Below are 20,531 nucleotides of genomic sequence, written 5' to 3'. Positions count from 1 at the left end.
GACTGTACAGAATTTAGAAGTCAAAGAATGGCAAGAGTGATATAAAATGCTGTCTTCTGGATGTGACATGGTTATTCATTCACACCTTAACTAGCAACTATGGTACTACAAAGGAATAAGCTGTTCAGTGTTCTAACATGGATGCCATAGTGACTCGTGTAATTGCAGTCCTACATCATAAGCCATTGGCAGTTAATATCTGCTAAGAAAGGAGTTTTTTTTCATAAAACATACAGCCACTGGCAAATTGCCCATGATCCAGTAAATAACCCAATACCTATTCCCATGTATGCAATCCTAATTAAGTTCAGTGGGCTGAAAATAAATGAAATGGAGACTTAAGAGATGGCTCAGCAGTTAAAACCACATATTACTCTTACAGCATACCCCAATTAAGTTTCAAGAATTCTTCTCTACGTGGTAATATTGTCTGTAACTTTTGCATAAAAACGACTGGTCTCTCACATCCATGGGAACCTGCTCTGAAGTACACAAACCCACATAACATACACAGATACATGTGTGATTTAAAGTGACAGAAAAATAAATGAAAGTAAAAAAAATCACTAAAAAAGAGAGAAAGATTCCAGAGAAAATGAGGGAGAGTAGGAGCAAAGGCTGACATATATTACATGCACCAATATGATAAAATGTATTTTAAAGCTATAAGAAATAAATCTAAAAAAGCAAATGATTAATGCTTTGAGCTACTAGGTATAATTTAATATCTGGTGGATGTCAGTTAATACTGTGGATGGGTATGATGGCTAATCTTTGCTGTCAACCTGACTACATACAGAATCAGCAGTTAGGTACATCTGTGAGGAATTTTCTTGATTGGAACTTTTTTTTTCTTTTCTTTTTTTTGGAGCTGGGGACCAAACTCAGGGTCTTGCATTTGCTAGGCAAGCACTCTACCACTGAGCTAAATCCCCAACCCTTGATTGGAACTTTTGAGGTGGGAAGTTACTCGAAGACTGTACCATATCTTTTTCTCTCAGCCTACATAAAATGACATTAGCAAATGAATCATGAATTTGCTTGGTTTTATTCACTTGTATTCACTTGAAGTTTATCTATACTCCTGCTGAGGCATCCCTTTCCTGGTACTAGAACCTACTGTGTTGGTACATGGGAATTCCAATGTAGACTAGTGACCAATATTTCTTTAGGAATTCCCCAGGATTCCAGCAAAAGATTGGAATTTCTGAGACATACAGTCTAGTGAACTGAACAATTATAAGATTCTTGACCGTTTTGTGCGGAGACAGCCATTGTTGAACTAGCTGAAGTTTAGCGTCTAAGCCACTCTAATAAATAGACCTTTTCTATAATTATTTCTGTTATTTTTGAGAACCTTGACTAATAAAATTGTAGAGACACAATTTTTAAAAAATATGAGTTTCTTAATACTTCATCTAAAAACCAATATCTGTGTTTCAATTCCATGTGTTCTTTAGCTTCTCTTGGCAACTTATGGAAGTTTTCAGGAAGGTTTTGCAACCCCATAGGAAGAACAACAGTATCAACCAACCAGACCTCCAGAGCTCCCAGGGACTAAACCACCAACCAAAGAGTATACAAGGGGATACCCATGGCTCCAGCCACATATGTAGCAAAGGATAGCATTGTCTGGCATCAGTAGAAAAAGAAGACCTTGGTGCTGTGAACACTTATTTCCGAAGTGTAGGGGAATGTCAGGGCGTTGAGGTGGGAGTGGGTGAGTGGAAGGGGGAGCATCCTTATAGAAGCAGGGGGAGGATTGATGGGAGAGGAGGGAACCAGGAAAAGGGATAACATTTGAAATGTAAATATATAAACTATCCAATAAAAAAAGTAATTTGTGGCCATTCAAAATTATCCCCTTGAGCCTCCAAAACTTTGAACTAATAAAGTACTTTTATTCATAAGAAAAAGAGAGAGACTCCTAATGGCCGGAGGAGGAGCCTTCTCTGACTGATGATGTTGCTTGGGTTTGGAATGCTTTCTCCCTACTGGATTGCATTGTGTACTCTCAATTGTCTCACAGTGAATATGTGCCTAGTCATCATGCAAAACTTGATATGCCGAGGCAAGTTGATACGGGAAGCTTCCCATTTTAAGAAGAAAAAGGGAAATGGAGTGGATTAGAGGAAGTGGGCAAAGGACTAGGTGGAAAGGGAGGAGAGGAAACTGTGGTTGGGATGTAAAGTAAATTAATTAGCAAATTTAAAAACAGGCATCTAAAAATTACAATAAAGTAATATAAATCAAAGCACAGAAAGATAATACAAAACAAACGGAAGAAAAGCGTAGGCATCGTGCTATTGCTGTGGTCAAGATTTTCAGAAGAATGTGTAAGAGCTGTCGATACCCTCTGTTTTCTTTGTGGCTGCTTTTTTGTCATATTTTGTCTACTTTAGAAACACGACTCCCCAAGGCAGTGAACCCTTGAAATTGAAAATGGACTGATGAGTTTCAAATGCCAACATTTGGCTTGGATAAAGAAGTGATGTTTGAAGTGGCACTTCTGTGAAGAAATTACTGTCAACTTAAGTGTTCTACGTTTAGAACTTCAATGCAGCCTTATGAATACAGTACACCTCTTCTTCGTGAAGTCGATTGAGGATGATAACATTCGCTGCATCCAGGTCATACGTTTGCCTATTCTCCGAATAATGGTTCCATTTAAACAGTTTAAGTGGAATTGTATCCTTAATTTCACTTTCCTGTTGACATTAGTACCAAAAATATGCTTTCTCTTCAGCTTTACACTGGAAACCTTTTAAAACTCCTTCATTAATGCTAACACGTTTTTCAATTTTTGGAGCTGATTTTTATTTGAAAGATTATGTTATGTAATAATAAAGGTATTTTGTTTCCTTACTGTTGAGATTAATTCTATTAATCTTACTTTTTTTTAAATGTTACTAGACAATTAAGCAAACTTTATTGAAGCTTACATTGTGGTATAGAAATACATTTCAGCTGATAAAAGTCCAACACCAACAAAGAAATTATGGCACTAAAACTTCTCACCTATAATTACACAAGATTACTAGTCTACCTACAGTTTCTTTTCTGGGCTTTGTTTCACACAAACCTATGCAATTTTCAACATTAGAATTCATAATTTTATAAGATGAGGGAATCAAACCTCAAGCTAAAATCTACCGGTTTACCCAATCCAGCTTACATAAGCACTGGTCCTCCAAATGGCAATTCAAACCACGAGCTGTGCTCATTACAGAATCAGACCAATAACTGACTGAAAGCTTCCTCAATGAAGTGTTCAATCAGCATGGTGTATAAAGTAAACATTCAGACAGCGTTCCAACTACTTGATTTCCAACCAAGTGCATTTTTTGCTTAGAAACACTAAAAAAGTGTTTCATTATAAATATGGAAGGAAAAAAACATCGCTGTGCCAGTCCAGAAACTACCAAGAAAACAGTGGGAGGGCAATTAATAGGAAATTTAGTCCAATTTGTTCTTTGCTGCTTAAATTCCACAGTAACTACAAATGCCACTAACATGCCGACTCTTGAAAGCCTGTATTTCTAAACAGTCATAATATTGTGCTGTTTCATCCATTCATCCATTCTCCAGGCTAAGTAAGCTGGAGATTCCTCCCTCTGGTCAGCTACTCATTTGATCATCTGAGCGCCATGGTGAACCGAAGACCACAGAGAACAGCCGACCTCAGAACAGACGGAAACTACAGATCCTCATTTGATTCAAAATTTCCTTTAGTAAAAATTGGTGGCAATGGTGGCAATGGTGGTGCTTACTGAGGTCAGAATGCTTAGTATTAAATTTCTGCTTTGACTTAGTGGACATTTCTATCACTACTTGTTTAGTGAAGGCATGGTAGGCTGCTGGGTCAAGCTCACTCATCAGAATTCCCAGGGTTTGATCTGACTGTTTGATTACTCGGCTCTCTGGGAGATCCAAAGTATATAAGTACCAACAGTCAGAATTCATTTGTCCCATACAATATGCTGCTCCATTTGGGAAAATTGCATTAAGAAATTCGATTTCTTCGTGGAAATTTCGGTGTGGGTATCCTTGGAGAGAGGGCTTCATGAAATTCTTATGAGAATAAAAGAATTGAGTCTAACCCACGGTAATCCCTAGCGAGCTTCAACCCGGAAACCAGAGCTTTCAGTTAGAGGGTAGTATCACATGTCTTCAACATGAAATGTATAAACATGCTACTCTCACTGAGTGCGTAAGCTTCCTGCTTGTGCATCTTTGTCACATTTATGATTGAGTACTGCACATCCTTCAAAAGCACATCCCACTGAGATCTTGGGATGGTATGAAGATCCCCATGTCCCTGGCTGGCGTCAGACTGGTGTCTGGAAAACCAGACCTCTAGCAGTTTCTCAGTCCCTTCAAAAAAAAAAATGTATAGCTTCCATCACCGTGAGGCTGACCAATAACCAACAACCCCAGAAAATCACCTAAATTAAATCTCTTCTCCCACTGTTCCAGTCGCTGCTACGGATTGTTCCAGGTGTGTCACTAAAGTTCAGGGTCCTTTTTGTTGTTGTTGTTGTTGTTGTTGTTGTTGTTGTTGTTATAATTTTATATTAACTATTTTTAAAAAAGGACTAATAAAATTTTCCTGGCTGTTTTTCTGAAGAAAAGTTGAACGTGAGTCTGTTGGAACTAACGGCAGATACAGTTCAGTCTCGTGTAGTCTGCCGCTTTCTTGTCAGAAAGAGTTGAGTGAGAGCTAGCTAATGTTGCCACCATACTGTGTAAGCCTAATCTTATTTTTTAACTCACTGTCCTAAATAGGGTCTCAGAAATATATAGACTGGAAGTGAAGAGAATGGATTTCTTAAATTCTTTATCATGTTTAGTAGTGAGGATTCCGTGTTTCTCCTTTATCATGCTGTAATGTCCTCCATGACTACTGTTTGAGGAAACTTTATCCTGTGTCTATGCTGTTAAATGTTTCAAATCATTATGGTGTGTCTGGTCTTTTGTCATATATACTTTTTTCCATTGGAATAGTCAGTTTTAAAAACTTTAATTTTGTTGAATTATGTGTTACATTAGTTAAATTGCATATGCTTAAACTATCTCCAACATTCCAGGAAAACATTAGTCTTAGTGTATGATACATTTTAGGTAAGTGTTAACTATTGCTCAAAAATATTTAGTTTAAGATTTCTCAAATAAATTCATAAAGTATATTGATTTCTAGCATTTTCATAACATGTTTGGATTTAATATCATGAACTATAGGATATAAAATTATACTTATTCTATTTCTTTTTTAAGATTCCATAATAATCTATTTATATTTTATTTTTTCAAAAACATTCATTTTATTTTTCCTGTTTATAAATACATTAAAAAATTCTAAGTTAGTTCATTTTAACATTTGAAGCAATATAGTTTCCCTGTTCTCATGAAGTTTTGCACAAGCAGAATACAAATGCTTTTTTCAGAGTTTTTCTTTAATGTGGTTGGCCATTAATAGTTAATCAACTTAATCTGGTTTAGAAAGTAGAAAGAGGATAACAGAGATAGCAAGATAAAGGGAGGCTTTCAGTGCTTAGGAAATCAAAATTAATTTAGGAAAGACAGAAAAGTAAGGCATGGTCATGAGACATAGGGTTACAGATGAATGCCTGACATTTTAGCAGTCCCCATCCACTTTGGTGTTACTATTCTTGTGTGTAACTTCTTGGTACAAATAAGCTTCTAGTGGATTTTATATTCTTAGAAGTTCTGCTTAGCTATTCATCTTGTCATCTCAAACTCACGAAACACTGAATAGCTCCAAGTGAAAAGAAGAGGCTGCTTCGACTGGGGATCTCTGATCTGTGTTCCCATCCAGGATCTTCAGCCCGCAAAGTCCCTAGTTCATTAAATGTCTGAATTCCAGTTTTCTCTTATTAGTCTCACGAGACTGACATAAGCTCTGATCAGTTTTCAAGCCCTCAGTAGCTATTTTCTGCCCAATTTCCCAGCCTCTCAACTGTACAGTTAAAATGTTAGCAAGAAAGAGCCCAGATAATAAAAGTAAGGAATAATATCTAAAAACTTCAGTGAATTTATGCTCTCTGGGGATTTTTTTTCCTCGTAGAGGTCTAATGCTACAAAATACATGCTTTTAAAATTCTATATTTTTTTCTTTCTTTTATTCAATAAGTAGAAAAGTCACCTACCTTAAAGGGCATTCCTTCTGAGTAAAGCTACTAAATACAGTATTTTAAAGATGGTATCTGAAATTGTCTTTAAAGTTGCTTGAGGATGGAGGCTATGGCTCCGTGAGTAAACTGCTAGCTGCTGAAGCCTGAGGACCTGAGTTCTGATCCCCAGAACTTAAGTAAAAGCAGAATTAGGCAGCTAGTAACCCTGAGCTGGGACAGAGCAGGGCAGGGCTAAGTACGTTCAGAGGCTCACCAGCCGTCCGCTATTCAGCAAGAGACTGTTTCCCTAAATAGTGTGGGTATTATGACACTTGATCTGGCCTCAGGCCTCCACATAACCATGTGTGAATGAGGGCATCTTTGCGCATACACACACACACACACACACACACACACACACACACACACAGAGAGAGAGAGTTAGAAAATCAAATAAGAACTAAATATTACAATATTCAAGATAGTGCTACTTATTATTCCAATTGACTACATGTACTCAACCAATAGAGAATTTTAGCTATTGCTTTAGTAAGCATGCAAATTTAAAAAGACAAACATTCATTACAGCCATTTCTAGTGCTAACTGTTTTCTATAAGAAGGCTAAGGATTCAAATCCTGGTGCTCAAGCCTGCAGAGTAACACTTTCCTGCTTCGGTCCAGCTCCCCAGTACTCAAGCATCCAATTTCACAATTAAAAACCGAGAACAACAGCAAATAAATACCATTTTGAACTTAGAGTCTGTTAGAAACAAAATAAACATTGTTTAAAATTTAAAATGGACCATATCAATTCACTAGCACAAACATCTTTGTTATTCAAGTTACAATGACCTTTCTCCAAATTTTTTAGGCGCTGCCCAGACATTGTTTCTCACAGGGCATTCCATTGATCTCCATTGTGTGCAGCGAGCTAGCTAGGCACACTGGTGGCCCAGTGAGAACAACAATGGACCGTGTGCCTCGTTCTGATTAAGATGCAGAAAATGCACTTGTTACAGAACTCTAACCGTCAGTGTAAAGTCTTTGACTTAGCAAACTCAGAAACCCAGAGGAAAAAGGAAGAGGTATTTTGGGAGTATTTTGACAATAACGGGGGCCAATCTTTGATTACTCCTATAAATAAGCTTGCTGCATCCCTCAGTCTTGCGATTTCGTTACATCTGAATTGCCTTACTGGGATTGGGTGTGTGGGGGTGGGGTGGGGTGGGAGTACTTGACAGGATAATCCGTTTTCTAAACTTTTCGGTGTTCCCACTAGTAGAAGCAAATTGTTAGGGACTCAGGTTAAAAGGTACTAAGAAATTGTTTTTATTTTTATTATCAATGAGATATTTCGAATGGAATACACCTTATGCAGTTAGACCTGCAGTTTCTCAAAGACAAGTTCAATCCAAACTTTGCACTCCTTGTTCTTTGAACTGTCTCATGAAAGACATTTTTCAAGAGCGTCTGATCTGGATTCATACGGGCGTTAGTTCAGCATTCTGGATGATAAAGTCATACTGTTGGAGTAGGCAAGGTTTTAGGAAGTTGGGACCGTGTCAGATTGTCAGAGAAAGTCTAAAACTTTCCAATACGGGAACAGAAGGTAAAGCGCATGCCTCAGCGCCTACCCGTCTGAATGGAATCCCTGGAAGCCTGTAAACATGAAAGGAGAAAACTGAATACACAAAGTTGTTCTCATTTCCCTGTGTGCACTGTGGCAACCCCCCCACTTCTACACATTACGCATACACAAAAAATAATAAATAAATAAAGATTCAAGCAGTGAACATTGATGTTTAATCCCAGAACTTCGTGTTCTTGCTAGTTATCAACAAAGCCACAAAGCAGCTTTGGATTTGGGGGATAAGGAATTCCCAATGTCCGATACCCACAGATCTGATGCATGAACGAGGAATGCCAAATATTACTGGCTCAACCAGCTCACAGTCAAGGAATAAAAGGGAGGTAAATTTGGATGATAAGTGTGGTTAGCTACCTCTTATCTCCAAAGCCTATCCTAAATTTAAGCTTACAGAGCATAGCCCTTAACTGACCACAAAATCAAAACCAAGCGTCATTGGAAGGAATTGGTTCTTCCTTTGTTCGCCGAAGAAAGTGGAGTATACTGTTTTCTGTTTGTTTGTTTTGTTTTTACACATCTGAATCGCTGCATCCCTGTCCTCTTCATATATGTAGCAGTTGTGAAGCTCAGTCTCCATATGAGTCTCCAGACAGCTAGAGATGGGGAAGGGAGGCTGTCCCTAAAGCTGCCCCTGTCTGTGAGAGGAACCCGTTCCCCAACTGTGCGGCCTTGTCTGGCCTCATTGGGAAAGGGTATGCCTGACGCCCGCAGACTGTTCCTGCTTTCTCCGTAAGTGTCATATCAGACTGCCTGAAAAGCAGTTTTCATGCCTTCTTCGGTAAAAGTTACCGCCATTGTAGAACTCTCTGCAGCTGTCCTTTAGTCTTGTTGCAGTCTTCGTGCATTTCTCCTATTGAAAAGAGTACTTCATCTACTTAATTCAATGTCAATGAATGCTTCCTTGATGCCTCTGGTGATCTCTGTGTGAAAGCTCGATACCATAACTTCAGTTTGCCTCACCCAAGGACCCCCTTGACTTTCCAGTGTTCCAACAATAATAACGATCAGATAATACATCTAGAACAAAAGACTTCAAGCATTAGGAAAAAATATGTATGTACTTTTAATGTATGTGCACTTGTGTGATTTTGATGGGATGCATGTGAATTACATGAGTTGCAGAGGCAAGAAGAGGGCATGAGATGCTCGCAGTTACAAATAAAGATGGCTGTAAGCATCCCAGCATGGATGTTGGGAACTGACTGACCCCTGGGCCCATGCAAAAGCACGCTTCGTCTAACAGATTTCACAGTGATAAATGATGAGTCCAGATAGTGAAGAGAATTCCTGTGAAAGACCACAGGTTTGTTCCATGGACAAGTGTCTGATACAGTGCTTGTTTCCCTGTTTGTTGATGTTCACAGTTTTTTACTTAATTTTAGAAGTTTTGCTTTCCTCTTCTTGTATAACACAAGCTTTTACAACGATAAATTACAGAATAAAAAACATTTCCTATTCTTATTTTTTTGACTAAAACACACATTTTCCAAAGTTATCATGGATTTAACTGTGAATAAAGTGCCATTTTATCTAAACTAATGAGTCTTCCAGTCTTAAATTCGAGCTCTGATCTCTGTCTTCTAACCTCAGACACAATGTTCTTCCATCAAAAAAGAATCTTTGTTGAGTTTATCTTAAAAAATATCCCTCTCAATTCCAGCAAAAACGAAGGACTGTGAACAAGGAAAACTTCCACGTTGTTGCCCAAAGAGAAAAGTTTCGATTTGAAAGGAGCATAACTGTATCCACAGTCAAGTTTTGCTCAAATTTCTGCATAGAATTTTGTAAAATATATAAAGTTTTAAAATGACATATAAGCTCAGTAAAGTATTAACATTTTATGACTTGTAGAAAATACTGTAACTTTTAGTCCTGAGGACTTATTTTCAGTAGATTTGGTAACTGAGTAATTAGCTTTTACCTTTTAAATAACATGAGAAAATTTTAGGAAAAGAATTACTATAGGTATTTTGTTGTTGCTGTTGTTTTTTGTTGTTCTTTTGTTGTTGTTGTTGTGAGTTTTTTTTAATGCTTTGTTTGAGACAAGGTCTTTCTGCCAGGCCCCAGCTATCTTGGAACTGACAATGGAGATCAGGCTGACTTTGAACTCAGAGTTCTGGGATTAAAGACATGCACCACAAAACACAGCTGGGCATAATGTTCTGAATGGAAAAAAACTTTAAATGCTAAAGTAGCTTCAAGTAAATCTCCATCTGATATTACCTAATGTATATTAAGTAAAGGCTATTTCTCTTTTTAATTTTTAAAAATAAATTTAAAATATTCATACATTTATGCAATGCTATTGATAATATCCACCTACTATTTCATCCTTGTTAATTTCCTTAATGCTTCACTTACCCACCTACCCCCAGCTTCATGCCGTAGTTTTGGTTTGGTTATTAGTAACTCTGAGTCTAATTAATGATGTTCACATGTAGATGGATATGTGGCCATCGGCTTGGACATCAGCAGCCTGCTCATAATCATAACCACAAAGAAGAGGGACCGTCCTCTGGAACAAAGAATGGCCAGTAGCATCTCTCATAGGGATGGGGCCTCAGGAGCCGCTACCCCATCCACCTGGAATTTTTTTCTTTTTATTATCTTTTATCATTTTTACAGTCCAGTCATTATCTCCCTCCCCTTCTGCCCTCCTCAGTCTCCAAGAGGATGTTCCCACTCACGACCACTCCACCACACCACACCCAGCCAGGCCTCCCCATTCTCCGGAGTCTCAAATCTCTCAAGGGTTAGGTGCATCTTCTCTCACTGAAGCTAGACCAGGAAGTCCTCTGCTGTATATATGTCAAGGGCCTCAGACCAACTGGTGTAAGCTGCCTGGTTGGTCACTCAGTGTCCGAGGGATCTCAGGGGTACAGGTTTGATGAGACTGCTATTCTTCCTATGGGATAGCTCTCCTCCTCAACTAAGTTTATAATAATAATAATAATAATAATAATAATAATAACAACAACAACAACAACAACAACAACAATAAAAACAATAATAATAATCTCTTGCCATTCTCTATTCCCTCTCTCATTCTCCATGTATCTATGTATGTGTGTATGTATATAGGTATACATATATATGTTATACTTATTTCATGTATATATTCACATTTTATTTATATTTATTTTAAATAAATATAGTTATAAATATATTTATGTTTATATATTTATTACAAATGTATTATTGCAAATATGCTTATTTATTAATTTTAAATGATGGTGACTCACCTAATATTTATTTATTAGGTAGATTTTTCAATATTCAATCAATGGTAGGAAAAATAACTCCTTTTTATTTAAGATTAAGCCCAAAGACAAGTTAATCCATGATGCTGCAGTGGAAATGCATGACTAATGAAATTGTTTTCAAAGGTTTTAATAAAATAACCACAATAACAATAAAGAGGATATAATGTGGATGGTGGGAAAACTTTCAACATACAAAGAAATGGCAGAAATAAGCTAATCAAGAACAAAGTAAAAAAAAATAATAATAGAATCTCTCTAGCACAGCAGTTTTTCCCCCAGTTTCAAATAAAAATAACACAAAATGAGAATGAGACAAATGACATGTGTTTCTACTTAATTTTGGTCATCATTTGTTAGTCTCTTTATATAGTCTCTTCTGTAAGTGATGTATTAACCCACAGACCTAATGGGTGTGATTCCAGACAAGAAAGCCAATAAAATGGGCAATAAAAACTGGCAACAAATGGTTGATAAATAAATAAATAGTGTGTGTGTTTGTGTGTGTGCTTGTGTGTGTGCTTCTCGGTACTTTGTTAATAGCCACAGTATCGTGCTTCTGCAATATTTACCTTTTATTGCATAGAGAGCATTCACATACAATATATTTTTCTCATTAAATTCAAGCACCTGCAAAACTGTAGTTGTGCTTACTGACCCCGTTCTTCCTGATCCAATAAATAAATAAATAACAGAAGGAACATACACTGTCACCTTTTAAAGTCTGAAAATGAGAAGTAACTCCTAAACTATATTATATGTGTTATTAGTGCTCTTGAAAATTAGCTTTTCTGTTAGCTTGTTCAAAATGTCTAAGGTGACTTTTTGAAATAAAACTAACAACTGAGATGAATGTACGTCTTTAGGCTAGAAAATGTCTCAAGAAGTTGGGTAACAAATGTAGAATGAAGGAAATAATTTTAGTGTGATGGTTTCTTTTGTGTGTTGAGTTTTCATGTATGTATATGTGTGTGTAATTTAGTGATTAGACTTTGCATATTACAGCCTGTGCATACCCATTTGTATGGAGACACTTACCTATGTGGGCCATGGGGAGGGTAAATGTTGATGTTCTGACATCAATCTTCAATCCGTTTTCCACCTCATTTTGGTGGAATATGGTCCCTGATGGAAGCTGGGTATTTCATCTGCTCATTGTCCAGTAAGTTCTAGTTATCAGCTTTCTCCTTCCTCCAGCATGAAAGATGGAGTTAGAGTCACAGACTCCTATACACTTATATTTTAGAGCAAATGCCTTACCATCTCCTCAGCACTATGGCCTGGTGATTATTTAAAAGTCGTTTATTATTTCAGTTGAAAAATGGATTTGTCAGTTCAATATTATTTTACATACATTACATGTAATGGTTTATTTTGGTACAAAGAAAGAAATATTCAAAATTGGAAATCCAAAATATTTCCTTCCTTATATTCAAAAAGAAATGGCTAGAAAATTGGTTTGGAAAAACCAGAAGTAGTTCATGAAAAAATGTATCACTACAAAAAATTTATAATCCTAAGAAAATTAATCTATGTTATCATTAACTATATTTAATCTGAACAACATCATCTATTTTCTTGCTATAGAATACTCACTTTACTATAACTGGAACATGATAAAAAACACGTTTACTGAATTAATAATTACTTGTAAATATCTTAGAACATCAAATAAATATTGAAATATTCTTCTTAAATATTTTACTGCGATTTAGAAGGAGAAAGATATGGACGTTGAGATATCCTTTGTGGGGTATAGGGAAAATGGGGGAGCTGTTTGACCTAAAGAAGGCCACCCAATGATTGTTGTGGCCTCTGATGTCTGTCTTGACTGGATCTGGCTGAAAGTCCCTGAGATCAGGAATCCAAAAAGGCCAGTTCAGCATTCTGATGATGAGCTTCATCAAAGATGCACATTCTGTAATATATAAATCTCAAAACAAAATTCTAGCATCATCAAGATAACTTTTTGTTTGATTCTCCTAAATCTAGTTTTTCAGGCAGTCTCCCTCTACCAAATATATTCCATATACCTCTCGAAGGTGTCCAGAGCCTAATCACCCCTTTTCAAAACACAAAGACAAAATCTTTCTCCCAAAATACCATGTTCCTTAGTCTGTAAGCAGAAAAGCTTGTATCCTGTAATCTCTCTCTCAGAGGAATAACAAGACTCAATATCACACCCATTCTGAAAATTAAAACAATTTTTAAGAGAAAGAACTGGAAGAGCTTGAAGGGGCTCGTGACCCCATATGTACAACAATGCCAAGCAACCAGAGCTTCCAGGGACTAAGCCACTACCTAAAGACTATACATGGACTGACCCTGGACTCTGACCTCATAGGTAGCAATGAATATCCTAGTAAGAGCACCAGTGGAAGAGGAAGCCCTGTCATAAGACTGAACCCCAGTGAACTAGACAGTTAACAATAGGGGGGTGGGAGGGAACACCCATAAGGAAGGGGAGGGGAGGGGATGTTTGCCCGAAACCGAAAGGGAATAACACTCGAAATGTATATAAGAAATACTCAAGTTAATAAAAAAAAAAAAAAAAAAAAAAAGGAAAAAAAACCTCAAAATTAAAAAAAAAAAAACAATTTTTAAAAAGAAAGTTAAACATAGTGTATTTTAGGCTTTTCTAATCTGTCATATTAGGAAACTAACCCAAAATTCCTGTGGAGCCCACGTTAAAAGAAACTGAGCTTCCTGTTATGGTAAATATCAAAAGTAACCACAAACCCTCAGTCGAGACATATGGCCTTTAGCAGGATAATTCATAAAACAAATTAAACACCTTCTATCAATTCCAATACCAATAAGAAGTAAGCAATTTATCAAAACGAGACTTTAGCCCAAAATACATTTATCTGTCAAGCTCTCTACCTAGAGTGTCAGATTTTTATTTATTAATAACTTCCATAATATATGTCTGTATTCATTCTGACTGGTGTACAGATTTCTATTTTTACTAACCCCATTAACTTATAAATTTCACCACTCTCTATTTGGAGTCAGTGACTAATTTTCCCTATCTTAAGTTCCAAACCACAGGTGAAAATCTCCAAGTGAGTCTGGTAAACTCTCTACTCTCCTCTTCTAACTATAAAAATGAACTTAATCACAGTTCCATTAATTCTCTCATTATAAAACAGACAGCTTGTTTAACTAGGAATTTAACCCAAAGTTCCCATGGAGCCCATGTTAGAATAAATATGAGAATCTCCTAAGACTTAATAGAGCATTAATTCTTTCTACTATCTTAAAACAATTAAACCAAATATAAATTAAATAATTTTCAAACAACTTTTGTTAACGAAGCAAGCAGCTTCTAATCTTTAACTCTCTGAACTGCCACTACTTATCACAGCAGGGGACCTACAGCCTGCAAGCCTTGGCTGCTTCTGTGTTTCTTTTAAGGCTCCTGCCTTTGAGACATCACATGAGTCATCACCCTGATTCCCAGGACTTTGGGGGGGGGGCTGAAGCTGGTTATTCTAAGGTCATTTTTACGAGGAATTTAGAAACGTTCATAATTTAACAGGGAGGTATTAGCTAGATTGACTTGTACAGCCATAATCTCATTTAGTAAATAAGCTAAAGTCATAACTTTACTTTGGTATAGAACTTATTCGTTACAAAATTTTTAAAAGTATAAGGTTTAGACTCAGTCCTATAACTATGATTAAAAACAATTTTTAGATGATTAGCAATACAAGTTAAGAGCCAGATAACAAACTCATGGTTCTGAGTAAGTTAAAGGGTGTTTTTGAGATAGAAATTAGAAATAGCAAAGAGTAGTCAAGGTCTAACAGTCCAGAAATATTTTGCATAGATAAATGGTCTTCAAAGGCATCAGAAGTCCACAGAATATGATGTGTATGGACACACACATTCTTGGATTCTAAGAAATTGAGCATTGGAGTTGTTCCAATTGTGGTGAGACAGCTACTTGGCAAGAGTTGCCTCAGTTCATCTACAGACAAAATCCTGTCCAGAAAGGGGCACATTATGCACAATAGTCGACTGATAATCTTTGCCAAGCTAGAATTATCAGCCATTCAAAATTCTGCATTACAAAGGTCTGTCAGATGATCCTGGGCCAGAAGGTTGAAGACTGATGCTCTAACACTTTGAGGAATGAGGGACTGTCCAGGAGATCAGCAGTCTCTAGAAATCGGCTAAGTTTTAGAAGCTATGCTTTGTGCTTCTCATAATTTTGGGAATATTGGTCATTCTCAGATTTCTGATGGAGTTGAAGACTAATTAGTCTCATAGCCTATCCAAGCTAATTAATTTTGAGAAAACATAGTTATCTAGATGACTTTCTAATGGTAATAGTTGTGCACAGCTTATATTTGATCAAATAAAAGTATTTTTTAATTAAACAGAAAGGAGGGTATGTAGGATGATGCCATTATGTAGCAAGGTGGGTCCAGGATGAAATATAGCCTATCATTGGATGAGAAGGAAGGGTAGGCAAGCAAAAATCTAAGGAGCAGGAGGATGAGGGGTCAAGATGGAGACTACAGAGGAGGATGATTCAGATTTGGGTAAACTAGATCGATTTTATCTTGTCTAGGTGGGCTGATTGTATCTTTTATAATTGGCAGTGAATTTATTGTGTGAATGCATTGTGGATTGAAAAATTAACATGCAAATCTAATTGCCAAAAAAAATAGAAAGATATGCTTCACCACACCATAAGTATCATATGGTTCACTACACAGTAAGTATCAGGATTATATAAAACAGTATATTCATCTTAAAACTCTTGAATGTTATACCTCTTGAAACATAATAAAATGTGTTCTCTGATCTTACATTGACATAGGAAAAAAGTTTACTTTAATTCATGCAAACATTCTATGCTAAATAATCCAAAGTATTAAATGAAACAGTAAATAAAGAGAATCCAATTATCACAATATTCGTTTATTTTGTAATAGCAAAGAATTTGCTACAAATTTATGATTGGGGATAGGAAGGAAGTATTGAAGAAAAGTCTGACCCCAACATGAATTAATAGTTAGTTGCTAGATGCAGAAAGGGTAACCCCACCCCCAAAAGACACTTCATCTTTTGATGTCTTATTGTAATAGGAAATCAACCGATCTCAAAAACACAGCTGATTCTTTTATGGGAGGTTTGTAGCTGTGATATGGTAAAAGGAGAAAAAAGACTTTGTAGTCCCTCTGTGCCATATCAGGTCACCCATTAGTACTGAAATCGGCCAAATATTGGGTAGATGGGTAAAAAGGCATGTGTTCATCCACCTTCTTAGTAGACAGTAAATAGTTGGGATGGAAATCATCTAGAACTCAATATTATCATATTATATTTAAACATATTAAAATATTTTCATGAAAACCAATAACACTGCCAGTCTGCACCTCTACCCTTGGCAGATCTGTGTGCCTGCCCCTGGACCCCATAGCCTGTCTGTCTCCCAGGAGGTCTGTGTAAACCAGGGGCATAGGAGGCCTGCTCTAACCACAGACAACACTGCCTGCTTCCCAGGTGGCCTGCTCTAACCCAGGTCACACAGCTCTAATTGCTTCCAAGGAAGCCTGATGTAATCTGAGACAATCAGACTAGTTAACACCAGAAATAACTCTATGGCAAAGGCAAGCACAAGAACATACACAACAGAATCCAGTGTAATGTGGCACCATCAGAACCCAGTTGCCCTACCAGAGAAAGACCTGTATATGCTAACATACCTGAAAAGCATGATTCAGGACTAAATCACATCTAATGAAGATGATAGAAATCTTCAAGAAGGATGTAAATAACTCCCCTAAAGAAATACAGGAAAATACAATCAAGCAGGTGAAGGAATTGAATAAAATGGTCCAAGACCTAACAAAGGACATAAAAACAATGAAGAGAACATAAATGAATGCAACCCTGCTCATGAACAACTTAGGAAATAGAATAGAAACTATAAATGCAAGCATCACAAACAGAATACAAGAAATGAGGAGAGAATCTCAGGTGTAGAAGACACCATAGAAATATCAACAGCTTGGTAAAAGAAATGCAAAGTGTACAAAGTTCCTAACCAAAATCATCCAGAGAATTTGAGACATTATAAAAAGACCAAACCTAAAAATAATAGGAATAGAAAAGGGTGAACATTCACAGTTAAAAGGGCCAGAAAATATCTTCAACAAAATCATAGAATACTTCTCTATCATAAAGCAAGACATGGCCATAAATGCATAAGAAGTCTACAGAACACCAAATAGATTAGACCAGAAAAGAAAATATTACCACCACATAGTAATCAAAACACTAAATATACAGAACAAAGAAAGAATATTAAAAGCAGTAAGAGGAAAAGTAACATATAAAGACAGACCTATCAGAGATTTCTAAACAGACTCTAAAAGCCAAAAAAGAGCCCAGATAGATGGAGAGACCACATATGCCAGACAAGACAGAAAAATATCAACATAAATAGGAAAACAAGATATTTCAACAAACCCAAATATACACAATATTTTTACTAATCCAAGCCCTATGACAGATATTAGAAAAATCTCCAACACAAAGGCTAAACCCAAGAAAAAAATTATTAAAAAAAAATCCAAAACCTGGCTATGTGGGAATGGCATCCTCATAGAAGCAGGGGAGAGGGAGAAAGGGACAATATTTGAAATGTAAATACATATAATATCCAAGAAAAATAAAATTATAAAAAAAATAAAGCCACCTCAAGCAACGAAAATAGCAGAAACCATCAAACTTCTGGTTTTGATACCTCTCAGATCAAATGGGCTCAATTCCTTAATTAAAAAATCACAGACTAGCAGAGTGTGAATATATACAGAATCCATCATTCTACCGCACACAAGAAAGAAACCTCAGTAACGAAGGCATATACTACCTCAGAATAAAGGAGTAGAAAAAATTTTCCAGAAAATGATCCCAAGGAACAAGCTGGAGCATCTATGCTAATATCCAAATAAAATAGACTTGCAACCAAAAGTAATCAAAAGAGATGGGGATAGACACTTCATAGTAATCAAAGGGAAAAAATACACTACGATGAAGTCTCAGTTCTGAACATCTATGCTCCAAATTCAAGAGCACTCACATTGGTAAAAGAAACTTTCCTAAAGCTAAAAACACACATTGGACTTCACACAATAATGGTGGGATGTCTCAGTACCCTACTCTCACCAACTGACAGATCATAGAAAGTGAAACTAAAAAGAGACACAGAGAAACTAACAGAACTTAAGAACCAAATGGGTTTAAAAGATAATATCTCACCCTAAATCAAAACAATACACCTCCTTCTAAGCACCTCATGGACCCTTTTCCAAAAATAACCACATAATTAGACATAAGAAAGCTTCAACAGATAAAGAAGCTTTAAGTAATCCCATGTATTCTACCAGATCACCTTGTACTAAAGCTGGACTTCAATAACAAAAACAACAGAAAGCCCACATATTCATGGAAACTAAACACCTCTCTACTTAATGATAACTGGGTTAGTGAAAAAATAAAGAAATAAAGACTTTCTAGAATTTAATGAAAATGAAGGCACAGCATACAGAAACTCGTGGGACACCATGAAAACATTGGTAAGAGGAAAATTCATAGCACTAAGCCTTCATTAAGAAATTGAAGAGATCTTACACTAGCACCTTAATAGCACTCCTGAAAGATCAAACCAATCAGTACCCTATATTTATACTAATGGTATACAGGATGAGAAAGAAATTAGAGAAATGATGCCCTTTATAATAGCCACAAATAATATAAAATATACTTGTGTAACTCTAATCAAGTGAGTGAAAGATACCTATGACAATTTCAAGTCCCAAAGAAAGAAATTGAGGAAGACCTCAGAAGATGGAAAAAACTTTTATGCTCATGAATAACTGAATTCTTGTTGACCAATTTAGTATGTGAACTGATATGTCTTATCTTCTAATTCTAAGAGCAAAAGTAAGTTCTCAGTACTCATGTTTTATTTTTCCAATAATCAGGATATATTTCCTATGTGAGTCAGTATGCTAAAAACAGTAACAAGTCATTTGTGCAGACTATGACAGTAACCTTCAATGAAAGGGTAGCACATACTTTTACACTTCTTGGTTTGTGTGAAATGTCAAATATTTCACCTGTTTCTAATTTGTGCAATGCTCAAAAACCTATATAGACAGGAGCACTGAACATGATATTTGTTCAACTTTGTCTACTATTGGAAACATGGAACTACTACACTTTTAAGTCAAAATATGAGCCCCATAGTAAAATGTTCACCCTAGCAGAGGCTGAGGTACTAAGTGAGTGACATTGAAGTTCTGTCTGCTCACTGTGATCACCTGGCATTCGTGTTTCTCATCAACTTTTGCTAACATTTCTGCTGTAACGATAGCTTCCTCAAGCCTTAATATTTTCTATGAGATTCTTCTTGGGTAATTTTTGTTGTTTTTTGAGTCTTGAATTTACTGGTTTGCTGGGACTTTACGGCTAACAGAGAGACAGCCAATAGAGAGTGGCTAACAATGGGGTCAAAGAGACTGCCAGGACTAAAAGATAGAGGTAGCATGGCATGGCGTGGTACCCTCGAGCCGGCTGCTGTCAAGATGAATGTATCCACTAATGCCACACAGCCCTATGGTGCCAGCACCAGTGTGAACTATAGATCTATTTTTATAATTACTACAACAAAAAATGTTTATTTTAATTTATAATGCCATATATTCTTCATTTCCTATTAAGTAGTAGTAGTAGTAGTAGTAGTAGTAGTAGTAGTAGTAGTAGCAGTAGCAATTCGTCTGTACATTATGTGGTTGTCTGGTGCTAACGAATACAGGAGAGGGTATCAGATCCTCTGGACTTGAAGTTACAACTGCTTGTGAGCTGCCATGTGAGCGCTGGGTATCAGTCAAGGGTTCTTTGCAAGAGTAACCAGTACTCTAAATCACTCCATGTCCAAATCTCCTAAAAGAGTAATAACTTCATGGTCAGTGTAGTTTCTTCAGCTTATAGCAAGGTCAATAGACATCTTTTTTTTCATTTATTTATTTTTTTAAAGGTTTTTTTTTTCTTTTTGCTAGGCAAGCGCTCTACCACTGAGCTAAATCCCCAACCGAGTCAATAGACATCTTAAGAGGATAGTAATTATTTAGAACAAATAAGTCTGTCAACAGGGCCATCCTAAATCTGGGAAGGCAGTTTCTAGCTCCTCCAAAGTAGAGGCTACCAGCAAGATTGAAATGTAAAGGTTGACTTCAGTGAGTCAAATTAACTAACATAAAATGAGGTTTCTGTCTTTTAATAGGAAATAAAGGCTGACTCCTACTATGAGAATGTGAATAGCATTTTCCTTGGGCAAACATCCTTTGACTTCAGGACAAAACAGAATATGCTCTTAGTCCAGTGAATGGACAATGAAACCATAGAGAATCATATCACATACCCTTAGGTCTTTATTGTAACTTCTGACTATCATTTGGGAACATGAATAT

General features: G+C 36.5%; 1 pseudogene; it reads right to left on the bottom strand.

The window, feature by feature from the left end:
• Positions 1–2,546: 2,546 nt before the first annotated feature.
• On the bottom strand, positions 2,547–10,543 carry LOC116895765 (annotated as a pseudogene).
• Between the last annotated feature and the right edge of the window lie 9,988 nt (positions 10,544–20,531).

Source organism: Rattus rattus, chromosome 3 (assembly GCF_011064425.1).
Source record: "Rattus rattus isolate New Zealand chromosome 3, Rrattus_CSIRO_v1, whole genome shotgun sequence".
Taxonomy (NCBI): domain Eukaryota; kingdom Metazoa; phylum Chordata; class Mammalia; order Rodentia; family Muridae; genus Rattus; species Rattus rattus.
The sequence above is the reverse complement of the archived record's forward strand: the minus strand, read 5'-3'. Positions and strand labels throughout refer to the sequence as shown.